The following is a 23,804-nucleotide window of genomic DNA, read 5'->3' as shown; positions in this document are numbered from 1 at the left end:
ACAGACCGGACCCAAGACCAATTACACTGAGGAGTAATGGAAGCATCTTAAATAGCAAGCATTAGTGTCTCTGCTATCCCTGACTGCATCTCACAAATTATTTCCTTCACTTCCAGTTTCCCTAAAAAATATACTTACACAAAACTTGCAGTTAGATTTTATTTCCAGATACATAAAGGGTACTTGCCAAGCAATTGTTAACATGAGAGGATTCCACTTTTGTGCTAAAATTGGAATATACTCATTGTGCATGAGGCAAGAATACAGGAAGGGAATGAAGAGTTAATGAAAAGTGGCCTAGGAAAGAATGGGAAGGAAAGAAGTAAGGATTAAAATGAGGAAAGAAGAATGAACAATGGATAAAAAAATCGTATTAAACTAGGATCTGATCTACTTCCTTCACATACATAAAAATTGAGTGAAACATTGGCCCTTTATTCCTTAAGTTTTTCTTATTATTCCACAATAAGGAGGGAAAATGATGGCTAAGGATTGAGGCAAGTGGTTGCAAGGGGAACTTACACCACCTATTAGCCCTTACTGGAGTGTGCATTTTGCAAAACCAAAGAATATTCTATGTATTCATCAGGTCAATAAATTTGTTTAATTCCAGCAAATGCATCTTGTGTCAGTGAATGTAGAGCAAATGTGTAGTTGAGAAAGTGTTCTGCTCATGAGTATGTGGTAAGGGCATACAAAACAGTGACTTGGATGGGTTAAATTACAATGTGCTTACTTCATCCAAAGGAACTGCAACTAAAACCATCAAAAGGCTTGTCCCGGACACTTGAATAAGTCATGACAAGAACACACAAAAAGTGCAGCTTTTTTATTCTATTAGTAACATTTACTTTGAAAACCTTTCTAAATAATTTAACTGCTACCTGTATCATAAGGAGAAAAAAAAAAAAAAAACCCTAGATTTATAATACTTTTTAAGACTGAGAATTTAATTGAAATTCTTTAGTGCTCTCTGTCCTGTCTTCACCATTCAATTCACTTTCATCTTAGAAGAAAATTACTTGGGTCAAAAGGCATTGCTTTAAGTCCCTGGGTATATGATGAATAGTGGAATGCTAAACTCAAAAGCCATTATCAAGTTTCTGATAAGAGCTTTTGTGACAGGAATTCTAATTTTGTGTGGTCATAGTTGTTAATGAACATTATGCAGGTGTAAAATGGCTAAACCAGAGAAAACATGTCACCAGCAAGTCACTCTGGTAATGGGTCTGTTGAAAGAAACAAATGCCAACCTTTTTCTTAAGCTTATTTTGCCTAAAATCTACAAAGAGTCCATCTCTTTGAAGATTGTTATGAGTTTAATATTTCACTTTAATAAGCCATGTCCAATGAGTAATTTTAGTACTACATGCAAATTAATCTCATGAAGTACAAGGAGGTGTTGACAGGAACTTAAATATTACCAATTTTATCTTTCATAGCTGCCTAGGTCACTTGTGAAGTTGAATATATCCTGACATAATTTGATCATGATTAATTTCTGCCACTAGGGTAATTCTTAAGAATTTGTGGGACTGGGGTTGTAGCTCTATGGTAGAGTGCCCACCTAGCATGCATGAGGCCCTGGATTTGATCCTCAGCATCACACAGAAATAAAATAAAGGTATTGTGTCCACTTATAACTAAAACAAAATATTAAAAAATAGAATTTGAAAGCAAATTTTCCATTTTTTAGATTTTTGTAAACTAACTGTTTTATACTAGGTGATTTGGATAAGCATAAAAGAGAAGTGGAATTTTCAAACAGTGGGATGTATATTCACAAGGAAAATGGACATTCTAAGGTGTGATTGGTTTTTCAAAGAAATGTCTCATCTTTGAATATGCTCCTAAGTCAGCGTAACTATGATTCCATAGAAGAAAAAGTATGTTGTTTTTCTATATTCATTTGTTCCACATCTTATTTTGTATAACTGACATCTGCCAAATATTATGATAATCCATAGAATTAAGGTAATGTGTCTTTTTACCCCCAATGATCCTCACCTTCTTGAGGATGTTTAAGATGTTTGTAGTTATATTTTCTCCTTCCCTTTTAAGATGTTTAGTTGTTCTGTGTTGCTTTATTACTATGGAAAAGTGAAGTTTGGGGGAAATCACGCTAAAAGTTATTTGATACATTATAAAGCCAAATAGAAATTTTCTCATGATCAGAGGCTATTGTGGAATGATAGTACCACTCTGGTTTTTCATCAGAGAAAATTACTGAGAAGTGGTGATTGCCTTAACTAATAGCTGAAGGGTTTTCTTTCTGTGATTGTCTGAACTGACATTCTAAATTTTGACCAGTTGGTATTTTCAGAACTGGATTTACTCAGGTGGTTTTATGGTGAGATTTGATAAATACCAGAAAATCTATTCTTCTCCCAAACACTGTCATCACAGTTACATGGCAACACTTAACATCACTACCATGAAAACTTCTTTGATGCTAAAACATTAAAAGTGCATTCATCTTTTCTTAGCCCTTTCTATAATTACAATTTGCCAAGAAGACAAGAATATAGATAAGAAAAATTTTGAAATATTTATTTATTATGTATTATGATGCTGGGCTCTATCATTATACATGCTATGCAAGTGCCCTACTACTGAATTATGGTACTATATTTTTATATAAAATTATTTCTCTCACTTTAGGTATATAATTTGATGAGTTTGTAAAATATGTTACTGTTTTACAAACAGTAAAAATCGCCATTGCATTCAAGATATGGAAATTATTCCTCACCCAAATACTTATTTCATGGCTATTGAAGGTCAAAACACAGCCCATCCCTGGTTCAAGTCAGTGATGCTCTTTGTAGCTAGAGTACAGTGAGTCATAGAATTGCATAAAGATTGAATCATACAAAATGTGACTTCTTTCTCTGAGCACAGTGAGTAAGGTTATCCATTATGTTGATACTCTCAGTTTATTTAACCATTTGTGTTTTAATGAAGCATTTGGATTGTACTGTAGTTTAGGTTATTATAAGTAAAGCTCCTCTGTAAATTCTTACATATGTCTTTGTGTATACATGTTTAATTGCTCTAGATAAATACCCAGAATTAGTATTACTGAACCATAGAGCACGTGTATGTTTTGTAAAAGAAACTGTCAAACTTTTTTCCAACATGACTGTGCAATGTTACATTTCCACCAGCGATGGATGAGATTCAGTTGCTCCACCTTCTCACCCACACTTGGTATTTGTCAGTCTTTAACTTCTTCTATACTAGTGACCAGGGAAAGTGATTTTATTTCCATTTCCCTGGTACTAAAACTGTTGATCATTTTTACATTTGATTGCTAACCATTCAAATACCTTTTTTGGTGAACTTTTTTGCCAGTTCATAAAGTGGGTCATTTGTCTTTTTAGTCAGTTTTCAAGATTCTCTATGTACTATAACACGTCTTTCATCAGATTTAACTTTTGTAATTATTTCTGCTCTGTTGGTTGTGACTTGTCTTTTCTCAGCAGGGTATTCAGAAGAGCAACAGTTCTTTTTTTTTTTTTATCCATTTTTAAAAAAACAAATTCTAATTTATCAAATATTTTTGTTTGTTTGTTTTGTGCTTTTAATATTGCAAGCAAAGAAATCATTGTTCAACAAAAGGCCAGAAATTTATTTCTTTGTTTTCTTGTAGAAGTTTTAGAACTTTTCTCTTATGTTACATGTGAGGTAAAGGTAACTTTTCTTCAGTACATGCATATATGTAAACTATTTTGCATATAGATATCCACTTGCTCATGAACTGCTTATTGAAAATATTACCTTCTTTTCACTGTTAAAATAGTTGACTATATGTTGGTGTCTCTTTATATATTATCTATTGTGTTTCAAAAATTATGTTTATATTCACAACAATATTTTCAATGCACTCAATGAAACTAATTACTGTATACCACAAAATTAGATATGTATATCCTCCTTGGGTCTTCTTTTGTGGTTTCAATATTATAGTTCACTTGTATTTCCATTTAAATTTTAGAATCATTATATCAATTACTATAGAATTTACTGGAGGGAGCTTGTGCTTCAATTTGGAAAAAATTGACATCTTAAAAATATTAATTCTTCTGATGAACAAATAAGATATATTCTTCCATTTTTCATCATTTTTAATTTCTTTTAGCAATATTTTGTAGTTTTAAGTGAACGACTTGTGTATATTTTGTAGGCTTCTTGCTCATAGTTCATGAAATACATTCCTAAGCACTTGATATTTTGATCCTATACTTAATGATATTGCTAAATTTTAATTTCTTGTTATTAATTTTTAGTATACACAGATATAGTTAACTTTTGTATAATGACCTTATAAAAGTTTGCTAAATTTACTTCTTGGCTCCCAATGAAAGCAAAAAATGCTTCCTTTTTTTTATTTTTTAATATGATGTGATTTTCGACTTTTTTTTTTTTTTTTTTGATGGTGCTGGGGATTAAAACAATCACTGGTTTTCAGTAATCTGTTTATAATGCATTGAGGTGTTTTATTTGTATGCAGCTTACTTTCTTCCTTTAAGTGAGATATTTTTAAATTTTTGAAATATTTTTATCATTGTTTCTTCAACTATCTACCCTCCACCCCCAGGACTTCAATTTCAGTTATATGGGACAACTTGATTGCCTCACAGGTCCCTGAAAAAACAAATTCTGTTTTTATTTTCTTTTTCTGTGCTTTATTTTGTATAATTTCTGTGTGTATACCTTAATGTCCACTGACATTGTATTTTGTGGTATCAGTTAAATTAAATTCAGTATATATTCTTAAGGACTATTTTATAGTCATGACCATTTTGCAAATTCTACCCAGTGAGGAGTGTATAACAAAGTTTAATCACTCCAGCTGTTAGGAACACAAGTTCTTCCTAAACCTATTGGAGTTTTAGAGAATTATCAAATCATCTCTTTGTAGTTGATTTTTTTCTTGACTTCATAAACTGCATGCATTCCATTTTCTATTGATTGTAGACCTGCAGAACTTGTTTGTGTGTGCAAGTGTGTCTGTGTCTGTGTCTGCCCATTTATACAAAACTCCCTCCTTTTGAATATTCTGCCCCACAAAATTTAGCCACAGTTTTCACCGATTTCTATCTTTGTCTCTTCAACAGCTGGATTACTAAACACTTTTTATTTCCCATTTGGTGCACTGTGATCTGCAAACTGCCACATGAATATAAATTAAAAATATTTTATGATTTACCTAATTGTTTTCCTAATCTCTGAAATCATAGTTTAATACTGCCTATTGTCATATATATGAGTTAAATTGCTTAATATATTTTGTGTAATTTTATAACACTTTTGGTTTAGAGCTAATTTTCATAGTATTTAATCTTTCATGGATAGTAATGCAACTTCAGGAAAGCTTTGATGACAATAAGGAATAAGTCACAGAGAAAAGGACAAGGTTTGAAGTGAATACAGAGTTAAAGAAGATTCTGGGAAACCACAGGATAATAGTAAATGGTGTTTATGGATGAAAGCAACAAAGACAATTTTTATTTAATTTCCTTTGAAAGAACACTCTTTTGGACATGTCCATCTCCACATAAAATTCTATGGAGCATTCACCAAAATTCTGCAAGAAACTTTACCTTAAAATTCCTCTTTTCAAATTCTGAACTGGTTTTAAGAAGCCTCAGATTTGAATCAGTGTCTTCCCCTCTATTCTGCTCCTGGTGCCCCTTTCTGAGCCATGATTTTCACCCAGTTTGGTTCATGTGTTCTTGCTGCTTCAGGCTCCTTGCTTTCAAGATGTCCAATAAGCTTCCAAGGTTTATTATCCAAGCATCCTATTACCACAATTTAACCTACTTATTCTCTAAAAATGTGCTACATTTATGTCATACTTTTACAAAGGGCTCTCATACTCACATAGTAAATGCACGATCTCTGAGATAGATAGTATCTTCATAGCTTTAAATATCACCTACATATTGAGAATTCCCAAAGTGGTATGTATATTCAAGGTTTCTCTCCTAAACTTCAGACACATACCTCCAACTATTTGTTGGACATTTCAGTTTAGACAAATCAAATAGATCTCAAAATGAATTCTTCAAATTTCTTCACCAAATCTATTGTTGAAGGTATCCACCTTTATGACCAACAGTAGAAATGAAGGGTAGGAAAGGCATGAGATTGCTGGATTTTGTTAAACACAGTTTAATATGTTTTAAAAGAGTGTACATTAATTACTTCTATGAAATTTTTAAATATTAAAAATATATAACACTAAAGACAAAAGATGTTATCCTCTATCTTGAAACAAAAGCACATCCCAAATGAAATGAGAGTCCTGGTCCTATGGGGAAGCAAAGCATCACATAGTCTAGAACCCCAGCTGTGTGACATCACAAAAGGAGGAGATATTTTCCTTCACTTCTAGTCTGCTCTGTCTTGTACAATAGTCTAGCACAAAATAAATTGACTTGATATTTTTATTTAAATGGGTGCTAAACTAAATTTTGTGAAAAGGAGAAAAACATAATTTTTACATTGTCTCATATTAAACTGATGAAAAGAAAATTTTCTAAACACTTAAAAATATGTGACATGATTCCTAATGAATGAAGGGCACTGGTAAAAAAAAATTGCTAATGTATGAAGAGGATGATTGTTTTCTATTCTTTGATTCATGTAATTAAATTTAAAACATCCCTGCAAGGTGAAGGAAATTATACTTTTAATTTTTTAATCTAATATTGAGCATATTCAATTAAGTCTGTCAACAAAGCAGAGTTGATTCTGTACCTGCTCTTTGGGGATTTACTATTACAGACTGTAAAGAAAAGTGTGCTCTGGTTTAAGAGAAGGATTTGTATTATTAACTCTGTATAGACACAAAGGGAAAATTTAGATTGAAGAACGTAAATATTTCCTCTGAATTTAGTAGCTTCTAAATACTCAAGTAACTAAGTGTATTTGGCAATTGATTATTTAAATTTAAATTGGACAGAATTTGACTATATGATTAAGATTTCAGTTTGAAATTATTTTCTAGTATGCATTGCTTCAAATAGTATTGGGAGAATGAGTAGTCCAAACTGCACCATTTTTCCCAGTTGTTCTAAGTTATAGCAGGCAACACATACTGGTGGTTAGATCTTATGACTTGGTTTGGTGATACTCTCTTACTCTTGGTTTACACAACTTCCCATGGTATCTCTGCCCCAGAGATGCCCGTCCCACATAATACTTCTATAATATAAATACATTATAATTTTAAAGTTTATCCTTACAAAAATGTATTCATTTCTTTTTATTCTGATTCAGGCAGATCAATGTATACTGTCTCACACATTTGACATTTTATTTTAAAGTGACCTGGCCAATTGTGACAAAAATGTTATGCTGACATTTTTAGCTTTCATTGATATGTTTATATTTTTATTGTGAATTATAAGAAAAACCAAACATATGTCTGATATTTATCTATTATATTTAAGACTCAGTGTCTTTTATTTTACTTTATTTCAACCTATAGAATATATAACAGTAGAAGTTAACTTTCAGGATTCCACATGTTGAAAGTGTTCAGGTACTAGATTTGTAAACATTACTTTAAAAGTGACTATGGGTATGGTTTGGTTAAGTGGTATCCCCCAAAGCTCATGTTTGAGACAATGCAAGGAGGTTCAGAGGTTAAATGATGACTAGATTATGAAAGTTGTAACCTAATTAGTGGATTATTTCACTGATAGGGATTGACTAGGTGGTAAGTGAAGGTAGGTAGGTGTGACTGGAGGAGATGGATTACTGGAGGCTTGCCTTTGTGGTTAATATTTTCTCCCTGGTGAGCAGAGCTTTCTCTGCTTCCTGATTGCCATGTCTTGAGCTGCTTTCCTGTTTCCTTTTTTCATCATGATCTGTCTCACCTCCAGCCCATTGCCCTGAAGTCAGCCATTTATAAACTGAGACCACTGAAACCATGAGCCCCAAATAAATTTTCCCTCCTCTTATGTTATTTCTGTCAGGTCCTTTGGTTACAGCAACAAAAAAGATAACTGAAACAACTATCCATTAAACTGTAACATGGTGTTATAATACTTAAAGAATTAATTGTAAAAACTAAGAATGGAAATGTTTGCAGTAGGGAACCAGAATAGATGAAGAACAAGGTGGATGTCATTTTGATTTTGAAACAGTGTGATGTCCTCTGTAATTGAGATGAACTGAGAGGTATTGTGGACCCTGCATTACCCGTTCTCAGAAGGGCTAACAATGAAGGGTTGTTGTTTGCTTGGTAGCCCAATCTATGTGACAGACATATTTTAATGTCAGTTGAGAGTGCAGTAACAACTGCATGGATTTCATGGAACAAAGATAATTTACTTGAAGGAAACATTTGAAAAGGAAAGACATAACAAAAGGAAACGGATGACACTGATGGATGTTTTTAAAAGAGTTGTCGCGTCATCTTCTTTGATTTCTGCAGATGCTATTAGAACTAATCCTGATGATGAGTGGTTTCACTTCAGTTTTATCTACAGATCAGCAAGGAATCTGCTAAATAAAGTTTCTTTGTTTTTTTTTTTTAATTAAATACAATGCCTTTAGCTACTATCAAGGAAAAAATGCAAAATTAGCTTCATAATGAAATATTTGCAATACAATTATTTATCAAATTTATTTATCAATTATTTATCAAATTATTTATTTTATCAAACAACTAAGATTTCTTTTTAGTCTGGTTTTAGTTAGAATCTGATATTTAATATATATAAGGCATACATAAGGACAGACATAATGTACTGCTCAACAGATTCTAATACACATACAAACAATAAAAAGTTGTTTGAGATACATAGAATCTTTTTGACTACTTATCATAAATCCATATTGTGTAAATATATTGTCACAATATCATCCTTATTTTTTGTTATTTTTTTATATCCTGTGCTATAAAATCATGAAAACATTATTGAACCAGAGCAGGCCCAGTCTTAGAGATCCATATAAAGTAATATTTAATACAATGTAGCACACTCTCCAAATATACTGCATTCTATTTTAGATTTATAAAGAACATTAGAGCAATCAAGTTTGAAATTACCTATTTTTCAAATAAAGAAGTGTAGATTTGTAATGCTAGTGCCTTTGTTAACATTATAGAACAGTCACTAGACTAAGCACTTTAAGGAAATTTTCTGTTTAAACCCAGTTTTCTTGTTTCTAATACACACAATTAACTTGGGTTTTGGAAGGATCTCCCAATGAGTATGAAAATTCTGAAATGCATTTGAATACATCTGGTTGATTGAAAGGGATACACATGCATTTTGATATTACTGTTTAGTTTTAAAAATTTGTTTTAAAGTCATAGAACATTTGCTATTAGATAAAAGTATGATCTCTAGATATTAAAAGTTTAGAATGAAAACATAAAAGATAAAGGGAGTTGGTGAGCAGAGAGACCTCTCTAAAATCCTTCCTAAAGCAAAATGAAACAAGATGAAATAAGTATTTTAAAAATTTAAAGGAAGATGACTTGGAATAGAAAGAAATTGGTAAACAAAGAAACAAGAACAACTTATATTTAATACCAGCTACGTGCACATGCATAATACTAACTCAACTGGAACTAAGAAGTAAGATGATTTCAACATGGATGTTAATGTGTGTAAAGTGGAATAAGGAAGCAAATGAAAACATGATAAAATTTTGCCTTATTTGGGAAGAGATTATTAACAATGCTAAATTTTAGATAATGATGTAAAACTGTACTTATGGCAAATATTTGTACACAGAAGGGAAACAGAAAGAAGAGAAATAATATATATATATATATATATAATTTTCAAATCACCAGATGAAAGAAAAGAAATGAGGGAAACAAATGCAATAAAAATATTGGAAAAAAAGGGGAAATGATAAGCGAATGTTTATAAAACTAGAATAGACCATGCAAAGTTAATGTTAGATGTAACAATATTTAACTGTCAATATTTAAATGGAAAATATTTTTTCCAATAAGTTGTAATGACAAGATATAAGAGAAGTTAAAGATGAATGGATAAAGAAATGTGGTACGTATACCCAATTAAATATTACTTAGCCTTGAAGAATGAAATAATGGCATTTGGTAAATGGCTGGAACTAGAGAATAGCATGCTGAGTGAAATAAGCCAATTCCAAAAAACCAAAGTCCACATGTTTTCTCTGGTCAGTGGATGCTGTTCCAAGTTGGAGTGGGGCAGTAGGGAAGAATGAACAAAGTTTGGATTATGCAGAGAGGAGGGAAAGTGTAGGGTGGACAGGAAGGAATGAGACAGACATTATTACCTATATACATGTATGATTATACTACTGGTGTGACTCAGCACTATGTTCAGCCAGAGGAATGAGAAATTATGCTCCATTTGAGTACAGTGTGTCAAAATGCACTCTACTGCCATGTGTAACAAATTAGAACAAATTAAAAAAGCAATAAAAAAAGAGAAGAAGTTAAAAACCGGACAATCCATCTGTTAAAGACTTTAACATGTTATCCCAACTACTAGGACCATTTCCCAGTCATATTCAAATTCAATGTTATTTGTATATGTCTATTTATATAAATTTCTTAAATATGTTAGAACCAATACTTTTAACATACAAGATTGGACTTTGAAATAATGCTTTAAATTGTTCTTTCCCTTCATTCATATTTAAATCCATCCCATTTGGTGCCTTACTGGAGTAATGAACTCTAAATGCAGTATTTGCCATTGTTTCTGACAGTGAATTAGGGGGAAGTATGGGTGGGTGGGTGGGGACAAATCTTACTTCAGAAATTTTCAGATTATAGTGAAAAACTTTTCATTCTTGCTAAGAATGTGCTCTGCATTCATGTGAATCTGTGGACTAACCAGATTCCTTACAAAGAAGGTTTTCTAAATATGAAGCAAGAGCCGTGACAGCCAAATAATTCTAAATGAGAAGTTAACAGTTTTCTTTAACTCTAAAAATAAAGAGATCCTTCAGCGTTTCAGTTCTCATTTTTCCTCATGTTAATTAGATGATATTTTAAACACAGAAATGGCCCTACTATGTTTCATTTCTCCCTTAGTTAGTGCATTAACTCTTTATCCATGCTTTAATGACACACCAAAAGTGACAATGAGAGCTATTTCATTGAAGCTTTGCTCTAATACAATCCATGGGGTCCCTAACCCGGCACCACTGAGGTCAAATAGTTTACCAGTCATGGTGTGATTGTGGCTGCTGCTGTGTAACCTTATCCCACAGGTGCATTGTTCTTCGTTGGGAATTCAGAAAAGCATTCACCCAATGGAAAAATCTACATTTTAAGATGAATTTGGAGAACATGAATTTTTACCCTGAAGAAATGCTTCTCCATAATACAGACAATTATCACATCCTTGCACTAATAAGTACACTACAGGATTTATAAATGCTATTAAATTGATAGATTAAATGTCTCCAGAAAGTTGCTCCTATACATGACTTTAGTATTGAATTACTTACTTTAGTAAAAAAAATTGCTCTAGGTAATTTCTTTTGTACAAACTTTCTAATTAATACACCAAATTTGTCTCAAGGCAGTGAAATTTTTAACAATTCCTGATCAAACACCTAACCTATGTAACTATTAATTTTGAAGAAAGATGACAGTGACTTAATAGATTAGAGACTTAAAGTCACATTTTCCCTGAATGTAAATTTGGAGAACTTTATAATATGATGATTTTTTTAAAAAAAGAACAAATAGTTCAGTTATAAAATTGTGCACTTAAAAATGTACATACACACAAAGCTACACACATATCTGTTTAGTTTTAATTTCACATACCTGCACACAATAAACCCTGTTTATATTGGCATATTAAAATTATTCAGGATTCAGCTTGAAAAGCTTTATAAACTTTAAATTTTAAAAATCTGAATCTTGTATAATAAAGTGGGCCTAGCAGATGGGCGATAAGAGAACAATACACAAAGTCAAAAAGAAAAAATAAATAAATGCCTGAGATGTGACTGATTTTTGGACTTTGTTTAAAAACATAGGATGACCCTTAAAGAGGAGGCTGGAGAAAGAGAGACTAAATAGCAAATTGTGTTTTTTTCTGTTTTAAACCAAAAAAAGCAATTACATAACAATGTGAATTACTGTGAATTTAGTTTTCAGTCTGGCCAAGCATAGTTCACTCTAAGTGCTCACAGATATTTCTCTTGCCCTTATCACCTCAACTGGTCACTTGCCCAGAATGGATTGTGTTTTATAAGTCATGAAATGCTTCTTCCAGGACTTTAGTGGCCTCTAAAATCATGTGAAATTTAAATGTTTAAGTCTGGTTCAAAATGAATCACATCTGTTTTTTTTTTTTTAATTTTTATTTATTTTTATTTTTTGGAACTGTGGCCAACTTAAAATGTTTAAAAGAAAATGAGAACTAAAAATGCTTCATCTGGCTTAGCTGTGCATAAACAAAGGCTATGAAAGGGTATACAAATTTGACAATATATTTGCATGTTTAATATCAGCAAAAAGTGCTAAATCTGCAATTTGGATGCATGTCATCAAATGGTAGAGCTGTTTAAATGACAACTGAAGTAGAGAGAACCATTCTTATCCTCTTGTAACAGAAACAAAATCTATCATTCTAACTCTAAATGAGAATTAATGACTGAAGTTCTCAGAAGCCTAATAATATGGAAACTGTCATTAATTATAAGGAATCTTATTATACAAATGGAATTGTAATAAATCAGGCCACAGTCAGCTAGCTTTTGAACAGTTAGAATACTTATGTGAATATTTTGCTTTTTCTACATTTATCCCATGTAATTCTTTGGAGCATTTTGGGTATTTTCCAATGCTTTCTTCTTTATTCTGTTTTACTGCATAGAGATTGAAAACTAAAGAAAGTATTGTAGTATAATGTGAGTTTTGGTAGAATGATCTGTGTTAACCAGTATATAATGAATCAAAATTAATAGAAATTTACTTTTCATACCCTTAATAGCTTAAGGAAAGGTCTACTTTTCAACTGACAGCTCTCATGCTTTGGTAATAGGCGGGGCCTATGCTCCTTTCGTCTTGGACTCACAATTCATGTGTGGGATTTTCATTTTACTGCTTTTGTGCTATCAGCACATATTTTCTCTGATAAAGCCTAAAGACCTTTTTAAGTACAATGTTTTCAAATACATAAAATAAAATGTTTAGGGTTAGAAAGGAAAACAATTATACTGACATGAATTTATCAAGATGTATATAAAATGAACTTATGATATGGTAATATATGCTTTTATATTAGCATTCAATAACTAGATCTAGCAGCATAATTGTAATCAACATAATTTTGAAATGAGCGATGAGAGCAGTTATTTTGAGGTATCTGCCACAGAAGTACTGAGGTTTGTTAACTGCCCTCATGTGAAAGAAATGCTAAATTTCAGAGGCAGTTAAAATAAAAATGTAATTCGTTCATATCCAAGTTCATAAACTCCCTGAATTCTACCCACAAACCTCCAAGGGCTAAGCCCTTGTCTGCTTGGAGCCAGCAGGAGGGAAAAGTGATCATGGAGGGCGTTTTGATTTAGGTCTGGAATGTCCCCCAGAAGCCCATGTGTGAGGCAATGCTGCAAGGTTCAGATCATGAAGGATGTAACTCTATCAATGTGGTAATCCACTTGATGGATTAATAGTTTGAATGGACTACTAGGTGGTTACTGTAAGCTGGAGGAAATAGGTCACGGGTGGGTGTAACCTTGGGGAGAACAAATGTCTCAGTACCCTTTCTCTCTGTCTCTGCTTCCTGGCTTACACGAGCTAACCAGCTTTCCTCCACCAAGACCTTCTGCCATAATGACTCTTCCTAGAAGCCTACTAACCATGGACTAAACCTCTGAAGCAATAAACTAAGATAAATCTCTCTTCCTCAAAATTATTCTTATCAGGTGTTCTTGACACAGTGATACAAAGCTGACTAACACAGGAGGGGTCTTCTCCCCAGTGTAAACATTGTCCCCCAAATGATGAGAGTTTACATTGACCACAATGTTGACATACAGACACATCTAACTATCAGGGAGACACTAAGAGGAAAATGTGTGTTTGGGTTAGTAATATGCAAGTAGTATTTAGAAATTATAAAAATTATTTCTTCTGAATCACACTTGAACTAGGATATTGTGATTCACTGATATTTACTTGTGGGATTCACCACGGAACAAGTCCTGTCTTAGGTGCCAAGGATTCTGCAAATAATAGCTAAGATTGTTCTGTTCAAAATTGTTTCATGCTGTTGAAAGACAGAAGGGGATCATGATATATATACTAACAAATAACAATATAAGTCATATGCAATTGCAGATAACAGATGATATCAATAAACACTTAGTTTAATTATCCTGTATCAGGCCTTTCTATATCTTTATTTAAACCATGCCCAAGTATTCAGAAGGTCCAAGGATTGAACTGGGGATCTTGGCTTTAGGAAGAGAAAGAGATAAATAAGGCTATCAAACTCTTATCACTAGGCCTGTGCAATGACAGTGGAGTGTAAGGTGCCCATTTGGTGGAAATATCTTCTAATATTACAGTTGAACTGTGAAGCTGAATGGGAGAATCTGATTTGGGTTCTGTTCCATATGTTGTAATCGTAAGAGTAAATTACCCTTGATCTTTGAAATTGTCCTTTCCTGGTGTTTTCCGCTCCTTGATTCTTTTTGTCTTGCCTGCCTTCTTGTTCTTAACACAAAGCAATGACAAAGTAGAATTAAAATTACTACTGTAAAATGGGCACAGTGGTGTGTGCCTAGAATCCCAGGGCTTGGGAGGCTGAGGCAGGAGGATCTCGTGTTCAAAGACAGTCTTAGCAATTTAGTGAGGTCCTAAGCAACTTAGTAAGACACTGTCTCTAAATAATATATAAAAAGGGCTGGGGATGTGGCTTAGTGGTTGAGTGCCCTGGGTTTAATCCCCAGTACCAAAAATAAATAAATAAATAAAAATAAAATTACTACTGTAGTGTCACATGTGGATCAAGCATAATTTTCATGCTTATGAACATCAGATAGTTATTTCTAAGAATGAGCTGGAATGGTCACTGAAATAATCATACATTGATAATTCATGTTCAATATGTATTTACTTTCAGTGCCACAGAAGACAGATAAGTCTTACTCAACCCAAAACAATCCTGATAATCATGCCAAAGAGAAGAATGGCTCTTCTTGGAAATCAGAAAAATGTCTAAGTGAGATAAAATTTGGGCTGGTTTTACAGTAATGTATAGTATTTCAACAGTAGACAACTAAGGAAAGGGCATCCAGAGAACATTATGAAAAAGGAAAAGAGAAAAGGAATGTTCTGGAAATATTGAATGTCCTGGACTAATTATAGAACAGTGGCATAAGGGAGACTATCACAAGGGTCAATCCTGGAAAATGTATAAAAATGTCAGATCATGAATGTCCTTGATGTTCTGCCAAGTTTCTGGTATCTACCAACACTCATCATTCCTAATAAGAAAATAACTTGATTGTAGCATGAGGAAGAGAGAAAAGGTAGAGAAGTCAATTAGATAAGTATTGTAAAATCCAGGGAAGTGTATACATTCCTGAACAAAAAAAAAAAAAAAAAAAAAAAAAAAGCTACAGAAAGGGAAATGAGTGGATTAATTGGAAAAATAATTTAGATTTAGGAACCATAGGTCATCTGTTCAACAGCCAATCTGTTCCAGGCATAAATGAAAGAGGATACTGAGGCAGTGGTTTCTGATTGGTTAATCTAGAGGATGGTGATAGTTTCTAACTGGTTAACCTAGAGGATGAAGGTGCTATATAAACCATGGTAGGAAGCAAGGTAGCATGGTAGACTGTGGGAAAGAAGGTAATAGACTCAGTTGGAGATATTTTAGGTTTTGGTGTATGAGCAAGACATACATTTGACTCTCAGAGAAACAGTTGATGGTAAAAGTCTGAAACTTAAGATCTGACCCAGGTCTGAGTCATACGTGTTCTAGGAAATATTTGTGAAGTATGAGTAAAATCAGTTAAGAAGGGCCTGTTAAATAGAACATCAATCAATTTTAAATCACCTAGAAAATGGTTCCACTGAGCCATCATGACCTTCTCATACTAGTTATGATTATTAAAATGCAACTATGTGATAGATAAAAAGAAAGAATCATCAAAAACTCTTAGAATAAGGCTTTTAAAAACAGGCTTGCCATATTTTCAGGGATAAGATTAAAAGTAGGGTTTTATTTTCCCTTTTGTGTATTTATTTCCCCTTTTGGATGATGACAAGAATATCATCATCAATAGTTTCACTTAAATATTCAAAAACAAATTGGAAAGTTCATTCCACTGTCATGTGTAACTAATTAGAACAACAACAACAAACAACAAACAAATTGGAGCCTCTACTAAAGCTTACCTCATAAATGAAAATTGGGAGGCATGTCCATTCCTCAGCCAGTCACTGGCAGTGAGGAATGGAATTACTCTTGAATTATTTGTCTCTTCCTAGAGAAAGAGTGGATTTACCTCATCAAGATATTTAGCGGTGTGTGTTGTAGGGCAGTGATTACTTGAAAAAATTAGCATACTCTTGGGAAGAAAGGAGCAGATATTTTGAAGGTAAAGTAGTGTCCATTATGTCTCAGTGATCTAGTTAAGTAAATAATGACAAAAGCAGTAAGAAGTGTTTGTATTTCAACCTTCTATTGCATATTATTCTAAAATGCATTAGTTTTTCCTGAGTGACTAGTTTTCACAAAGGATTTTGTCCAAAAGTGTATCATTTTGAATTTACATGAATCATAATTACCAAAAAATATACATGTAAAAAGTATAGAGAATTGATCTGAGTACAAAAACATCAGTAGATATGTTGGAAGGCATTTTAGTGAACTTATGATATATTTGTACGTTAAGAATGTAAGATCACAAGAGAGAGATGTTTGTTGTAAGAAGGTCCAGTTCTAATATGATGCTTTACACAGTGTAGGCTCTCAATAAGTATCTGTGGGATGGAGAAATGAAGAAAATTTATGTACTGTCTTAATTATGTCTTTACACTTATCTGAAAACAGAATTCGCTTTAAATATTTTATTGCTGGTTACTGGGCATTTAATTTGTTCTAATAGTCCTTTTTGTAATGTTCTTCCTAAACTTAACTATGCATGACCTTCTCATTTGCCCTTCAACCTCATTGGAAGTTCTGAGTTTAGTCATTCTGGCTTCTTGTTTTCCTTCTTGACTTTCAACTATCCTGCTATGATTTGGTTTTCAGTGAGCAGTACTTTGTTCTTTCTGATAGTCAACTTTCTTTAACTCCACTTTCTAAGAGCAACCCAAGAATTCATTGTGCTAGTTTTCTAACTTGACACAATTAGCTTCCTAAAGTTAATTTTCTAAATCTTGCTGACATTTCTATTCCCTTCCCCAAGGGAAGGGAATTCAATTTCATCATGTGACTGTTTCCTTAAGGTTTCCTTCTACCATTCAAAGTCCATCTAATTTTTCCTATGAGCAGGAACCAAATCTGATGCCCACCCTGGGAAATGTTCCCATTATCACGGAACACCACGCCCTGAGCTCCCACTGATTCACAGCTGCTCTGTCATCAGTATCTCCATTTTGGTATGTGCCTGTCACCAGGTGTCCATCTTTATTTAAAATTGCTTTAAGTGACTAAAGAAAACTTCATCAACCTTTTTTTCCTGGTTAAGTGACTTATTTATATCAGATTTGTAACATAGTTCTTTCTTATGTTCTTACCATATTAAGTTTCATTTAGTTATTCTTCCCAAATAATCCCATTACCTCACCTTTCTTCTGGATTTGTGAAGGCAATAATTTCTCAAATATTTATGGAATTCTTTCTGTTTTCTAAGTCAGTCCTTTAGTTCCAAATACTGTTTAACTAGTTTTCAAGTATTTTAACAGCATTTTAACTCTGGCCCTGAGATGGGATCACCAGATGCTCCTGATTAAGTCTGTCATTCAAAAATGGTATCAGAGCATTTTGCATAGTTATGGCTATTTCCTCACAAAGGAATGTGGTAATTAATAGTTAAGGTAATGTTTAAAATGTATTAAATGATAGCCATTAAAACACAGATGTGTATCACTCTTCATAGTGCACACTTCCAAGAAAATAAAAACATTAAAGAAAGTAAGTAAATCAAAATAACAAAATGAATAAAATTTTTAAATTATTTTAAAGCAAAAATAAATGATAAAAAAATTGATGAGAATATAGGGAGGAGATAATTGGGTAGGTAAACTTATTTAATGGATTCAACAGGAAGATATTGAATGCCCTAAATAATAAGAAAATCATGACCTTATAAAATCTTAGAAGTTCCTCACATGGTTCTTCATTAGTTTTTTTTTTTTTTTTTAATTCTTTCTACTAATATTTTTAATACTGTGATGTGGGTTCAGGAAACACAGACATACAAGGAGGAGATTCCAGTCTGGAAATGAGAGATAGTTTCTATGAGGCTTTTTTTCTCCCTTTCCTCACATTTCTGTGATATAAATTATGAGTATGACTAGCATACAAATCTTTGGTAGTGCTATAGTTTTCATCTGAAATGTCTTCCAAAGGTTCACTTATTAAAAGCTTGTTTTCCCAGCTTGACACTATTGGAAGGATATTGAAACTAAGTAGTGAGGCTGAGTGGAAGGTGCTTAGGTCATTGTAAGCATGCCTTTGAATGGGAATGCAGGAACCCTAGTCTCTTTCCTTGTCTCTTTTGTTTTACAGCCATGTGATGGAGTGGTTTTGCTCTGTTATGCACTCCTACCATAACACAGTTTTTTGCCATAGGTCAAAAGCAATGGGGCCAAGAATAGACTGAAACCTCTAAAACTGTGGGCCAGAATCAACCTTTTCTTTGTGGAAATTGACTATTTGGGGGCATCTGTTATAGTGACAGAAAGCTGACTAACACGGGTGGAGTAGGCAATTGTGCTAAGGAATAGAAAGAACTGATTCAGGACTAAAACTTATTTGGATTTGTAAGTAATCTTGAGTCTGACTTTGCTGACTGCATAAAGGCAAGGGCATTCCACAGCTGTTTAGTATATTTTAAGCGTAAAGTGTGAAAGGAAAGTGTTAGAGAAAAAAAAAAAAAAAAAAAACCCACAGGCTAGACCGCGGATATTTTCATTTGAGTTCCATCTCTGAAGCACAGAAATTTTGGTTCTTTATACATGGTCCTCCAGGCAAACTGCTGGGATGAGGTGTTGCAGGGTGGGTAGCATTTTATTGGGAAATGGACCATAAGAAAATGCAAGTTGGATTTAAAGTGGAATATTTGCAGTTAGAAAGCCACTAGATTGATAACTTCTGTCAAGTAGAAATGCCACCAGTCAGAGCATAGATTCCCACTATATTCATTATGGGGAAAATTCTGTTATGGTTTGGATATGTCTCCTAAAACTCCTGTGTTAATGCTGGAAGGTTCAGAGGTGAGATGATCAGATTATGAGAGCTGTGACCTCATCAGTGAATTAATCCATTTGATGAATTAATAATTTGAATGGACTAACCGTGTGGTAACTGAAGGCAGATGGGGCATAGCTGGAGGAGTTGGGTCATTGGGAGCATGGTTGCAGAATTATATTTTCTCTCCCTGGTTTCTCCCACTCTCCCTCTGCCTCCTGGCATGAATGAAGTAGATTTCCACCACCATGTTCTTCTACCATGAAATTCTGCTTTATCTTGGGCCAAGAGCAATGGAGTCATCTGACCAGGGACTGAACCTCTGAAACTATGAGTTAAAATAAACTTTTCCTTCTCTAAGTGGCTCTTGTCAGGTTTTATATTTATACTTTTGTTTTATTTATTTGTTTTTACGTGGTGCTGAGGATCAAACCCAATGCCTCACACATGCTAGGCAAACACTCTGCCACTGAGCCACAACCCCCAGTCTCTCTTATCAGGTATTTTGTTCACAGTGAGAAAAACTGGACTAACACAAAGTCAAATGATACTTTCTTTTAGGAGGCTTTCTGTGTGTATGGGGCTGGTCAAGATAAACCCTGCTTGGCACTTTTACCTGCACTAGAATGTCCAAAATATTTTATTGGGTATCTTCAAGTTAACTGCAATGAAATAATTTACCATTTTGTGATACTGCAGATCAAATTCCTTATCAGTAGAATCAAATGATATTTTTGTTTCCTTCAATAATTTTTTGAAAGCATGTACTTGATTTTTATGACAGGTCACTAAAAATATCCATTTTATATATTGGCATTTATGTGAACACACTCTAATATGTACCAAATTATTTTAAAAAATTCTAGATACCCCTAGACTATCTCAACCCTATTCCTATCTTGCTCTAACCCTTATCAGAAGAATTATCTACATTTACTATATCTCTTAATTCCGATTTGCTCTTCAGCCTTCACCAATCTGGCTTCATCTCCAAATATTCCATGATGGTATTTTTGCTGCTCTTACCAAGGTCACTTTCAACCTCCAGGATGCTAAATCCAAGTAAAATTTCTCTATCATCATTAGTCTTTGACTAAGTTTACTGCTCCTTCCTTCTTATAGCACTTTTTCTTCTTGACTTTAATGATATCATATTCTGGTCCTAATACTTATGTTAACCATTGTGGGTGACAAACTTACATTTTTCTCTTTACCTTGTTTCTAATTTTAAAAAAATTCCATTTATACCTGTAATTTTGGGTGTATTAAATTCTTGTGGGAATGGGAATATATATAAATAAAGTAAAACGTTAACTATACAATCAATTATTAACTATCTAATGGTTAAAGGATGCCATAAGAAGAATTCAAGGAACACATAATCATGAACCCAATTGAAAAGTTTTTTTGTCCAAGTGTGTTGTTATATGCATAAAGTATTCATTTAGAGAGTAATTTCATTTTTATATAGTTTTATACATTTGCATAAAATTTCTATAAAATATGAAGCTGAGAACAATAAGGGTAAAAATTAAAATCAGGCTCAAGAAAGCCTAAGAGATTATATACAGATGCATTCTTCAAGTCAATTTTCTTAGAGAAAGGCCCCTATTAACCTTGAGATCCAATGGCAGCTGCCATATGGCATTCTGAACCAGACTTAAAGGAGCAGCTTATCACTTTGGACCCATAATGTAATCACAGGACCATTGGATGTGAGCCAGAGCAGGTGGATTAAAAATTACGGTGTTGCACCTGAACTCTCAGGAGGTTGCTTATGTTAAGCTTCTATAGGCAAAGAAAGCATAACACTTATACAGATATTCAAATAACTATCTTTCTCTTGAATATATTTCACATGGAGATTATACTGTTAAACCAAATTGTAAACAAATACAAATTAGTAAATGGAAAATTCTCCCAAGAGATGTCTCTATAATAAAGGTGAATGCTACTGATTTTCCAAAGAGTGGAAATGAAATATTGACAGTTGTTCTATGGCATTTCACTCTTTCTGAGGAATTTGGTTATGTTTAAGCCCAAAAAGTCAATGAAATTCTTGCTTGAGAAAGATATTTCATAGAAATAAAATGCTGTTTTATGGAGATTGGTTAGCAAATTTATCTTCCTTGAATGGTTTTTCTAAGATTAATTAAAGATTACCCCGAAGATAATAAAATGGCTAGTGTCCAAATGAAAGCAGAATCAAAAAACATTCTAAAACAAATTTTAATAGTAAAAGTAAATTCATTCAGGAGAAACATGGTAATGAGGCAATGGTTATTTTTCTGTTGTGTAAAATTTTATCATTGTACAGTATGTATCAAAATTCTTGTTTTAAATTTGAATTTCATCTAAGATATTCTTTTATTTTTGTTTGATTTAAATTAGCTTTAAAATGGACTGGGGACTTAAATAAAGGAACAGAAATTAGAAACTACTACAAGGAAACAAGGGAAATGTTTTAAGACATTGGAATGGCCAAGAATTTTTTTGGACAAGACCCTAAAAGCACAGGAAACAAAAGAAAACATAGACAAAGTTTAATTCTTCTATATATGGATATCCAAGTTTCCCAGGACCATTTATTTAAAATACTGTCTCCCAATGAATGTTCTTAACATCTTTGTAAAAATCAGTTGGCTGTAGGTACATTGGCAGACTCTCTTCTGTTCCACTGAAGTAGGCTCTTTTAATTACTCTAGCCTTACAGTTCATTTTGAAAATAGCTAATGTAATGCTTCTTGCCTTGTTTTTTCTTTTTGCTCAAGATGACTTTTGCTATTTTAAAGAATTTTGCGGTTTTATACAAATTTTAGGATTTTATTTCTAGTTCTATGAAGACTGTAAATGGTATTTTGATAGTGATTGCATTGACTATGGAGATTGCATCAAAGTAGTGTGCACATTCTATCAGTATTGATTCTTCTGATACACAAACATAGATATCATTTCTTTTAGTGTGTGTCCTCTTCAATTTCTTTCTCAATGTCCTGAAGTTTTCATTTGCAGGATCATCTACCTCTTTGGTTACATTTATCCCTGAATATTCTTATTTATTTCTTGTAACAATTGTGAATGGGATTGCTTTCTTGATTTCTATTTCAGATTATTATCCATTGTCATATAGCAATGCTACAGATTTTTATATGTTGACTTTGTATCCTCCAACTTTTCTGAATTAGTTAGTTGTAGTAGTGTTCTCCTGGAATCTTTGGGGTTTTTTAATACATAAGATTCTGTCATCTGCCAACAGTGACAACTTCCTCTTTTCCAATTTGGATGTCCTTTAGTTCTTCCTCTTGCCTATGTTGAATAAAAGTAGAGCATCCTTGAATAAAAGTGGGCATCCTTGTCTTATTTGAGATCTTAGAGAGAAAACTCTTGGCTTTCCCCCAGTCAGTAAAACATTAGATAGTAGCTATTATGGATGTCCTTTATTATGTTAAAGTGTGTTCTTTCTGTACCTAATTTATTCAATGTTTTTACTGTGAAGGAATGCTAAATTTTATCTAATGTCTTTTATGTACCTATGAAGATAATCATGGTTTTTTGTCATCTCAACTCAGCAATTATAACTAGCAATTTGTCTAATGGAAATAATTATTAATAAGCACAAAGAATTACAAAAAAGGACACTAACTAAATTACCTGGTTCTTCTCATTCACTGAGGCAAAGACTGAGTAAAGAAATTGTGTTTCTGTGGAATTCCAAGGTGCAAATATGAAGGACAGGAAAGACTGACTGGAAAGAGCTATAATAAATATTTGTCATCAAGATTGCTGCATAGGGCAACTGAGGCTTGATCCTATTTGAGATCACCTCAAGAGACTATAGATTGCCTCTCAGAATTTTTCTTTTGAGGATCAACTGAGAAATGATTCACCATGAGGCCTCAGAGCTCATTGTTGGAGGGCTACTCTCCAGGCATTACCTCTGTTCTCCACCTTCACTGAACTCCCCCCTTACAGTTTGTACAGATTCATGCCAATGCCTAGGCATTCTTGGACACATAGTGAGAAGAGAAGGGTTAATAGTTTACTGTGAGTTGAAGCCAAAATGACACTGCTGTGGTCATGGCTGAAATAAATGGTGAGGTCTAGGGCATGGGGATGGGGCAACAGATGCATTTAATATGCAAATTATGGAGGTTATTAAAAATAATGCTTAAGAATTGAGAATTGACCACATTGACCAAGTATACACAAATATGGAGTTTAGTTATTTTAGTGTATAGGCAGTTTATATGATGAATACTTTGCAGCTTCTTAATTATATTTCAGAAGAATTATTAATGTTTTTAGAAATTATTCATAATAGTAAGTGAACAAAATAGATAATAAAAACTGTGCAGGTCTTAATCTTTTATATATGTGCAC

The 23,804-nt window shown here is 33.1% G+C and overlaps 1 protein-coding gene across 1 annotated transcript in view; it reads left to right on the top strand.

The window, feature by feature from the left end:
* Positions 1–23,804, top strand: part of LOC306638119 (uncharacterized protein) — a 734,580-nt gene that overhangs the window by 632,978 nt on the left and 77,798 nt on the right. The gene's annotated exons all lie outside the window — the stretch shown is intronic.

The sequence above is a fragment of the Sciurus vulgaris genome, assembly GCF_902686455.1.
Source record: "Sciurus vulgaris genome assembly, chromosome: 10".
NCBI classification, from domain to species: Eukaryota; Metazoa; Chordata; class Mammalia; order Rodentia; family Sciuridae; genus Sciurus; species Sciurus vulgaris.
The sequence above is the reverse complement of the archived record's forward strand: the minus strand, read 5'-3'. Positions and strand labels throughout refer to the sequence as shown.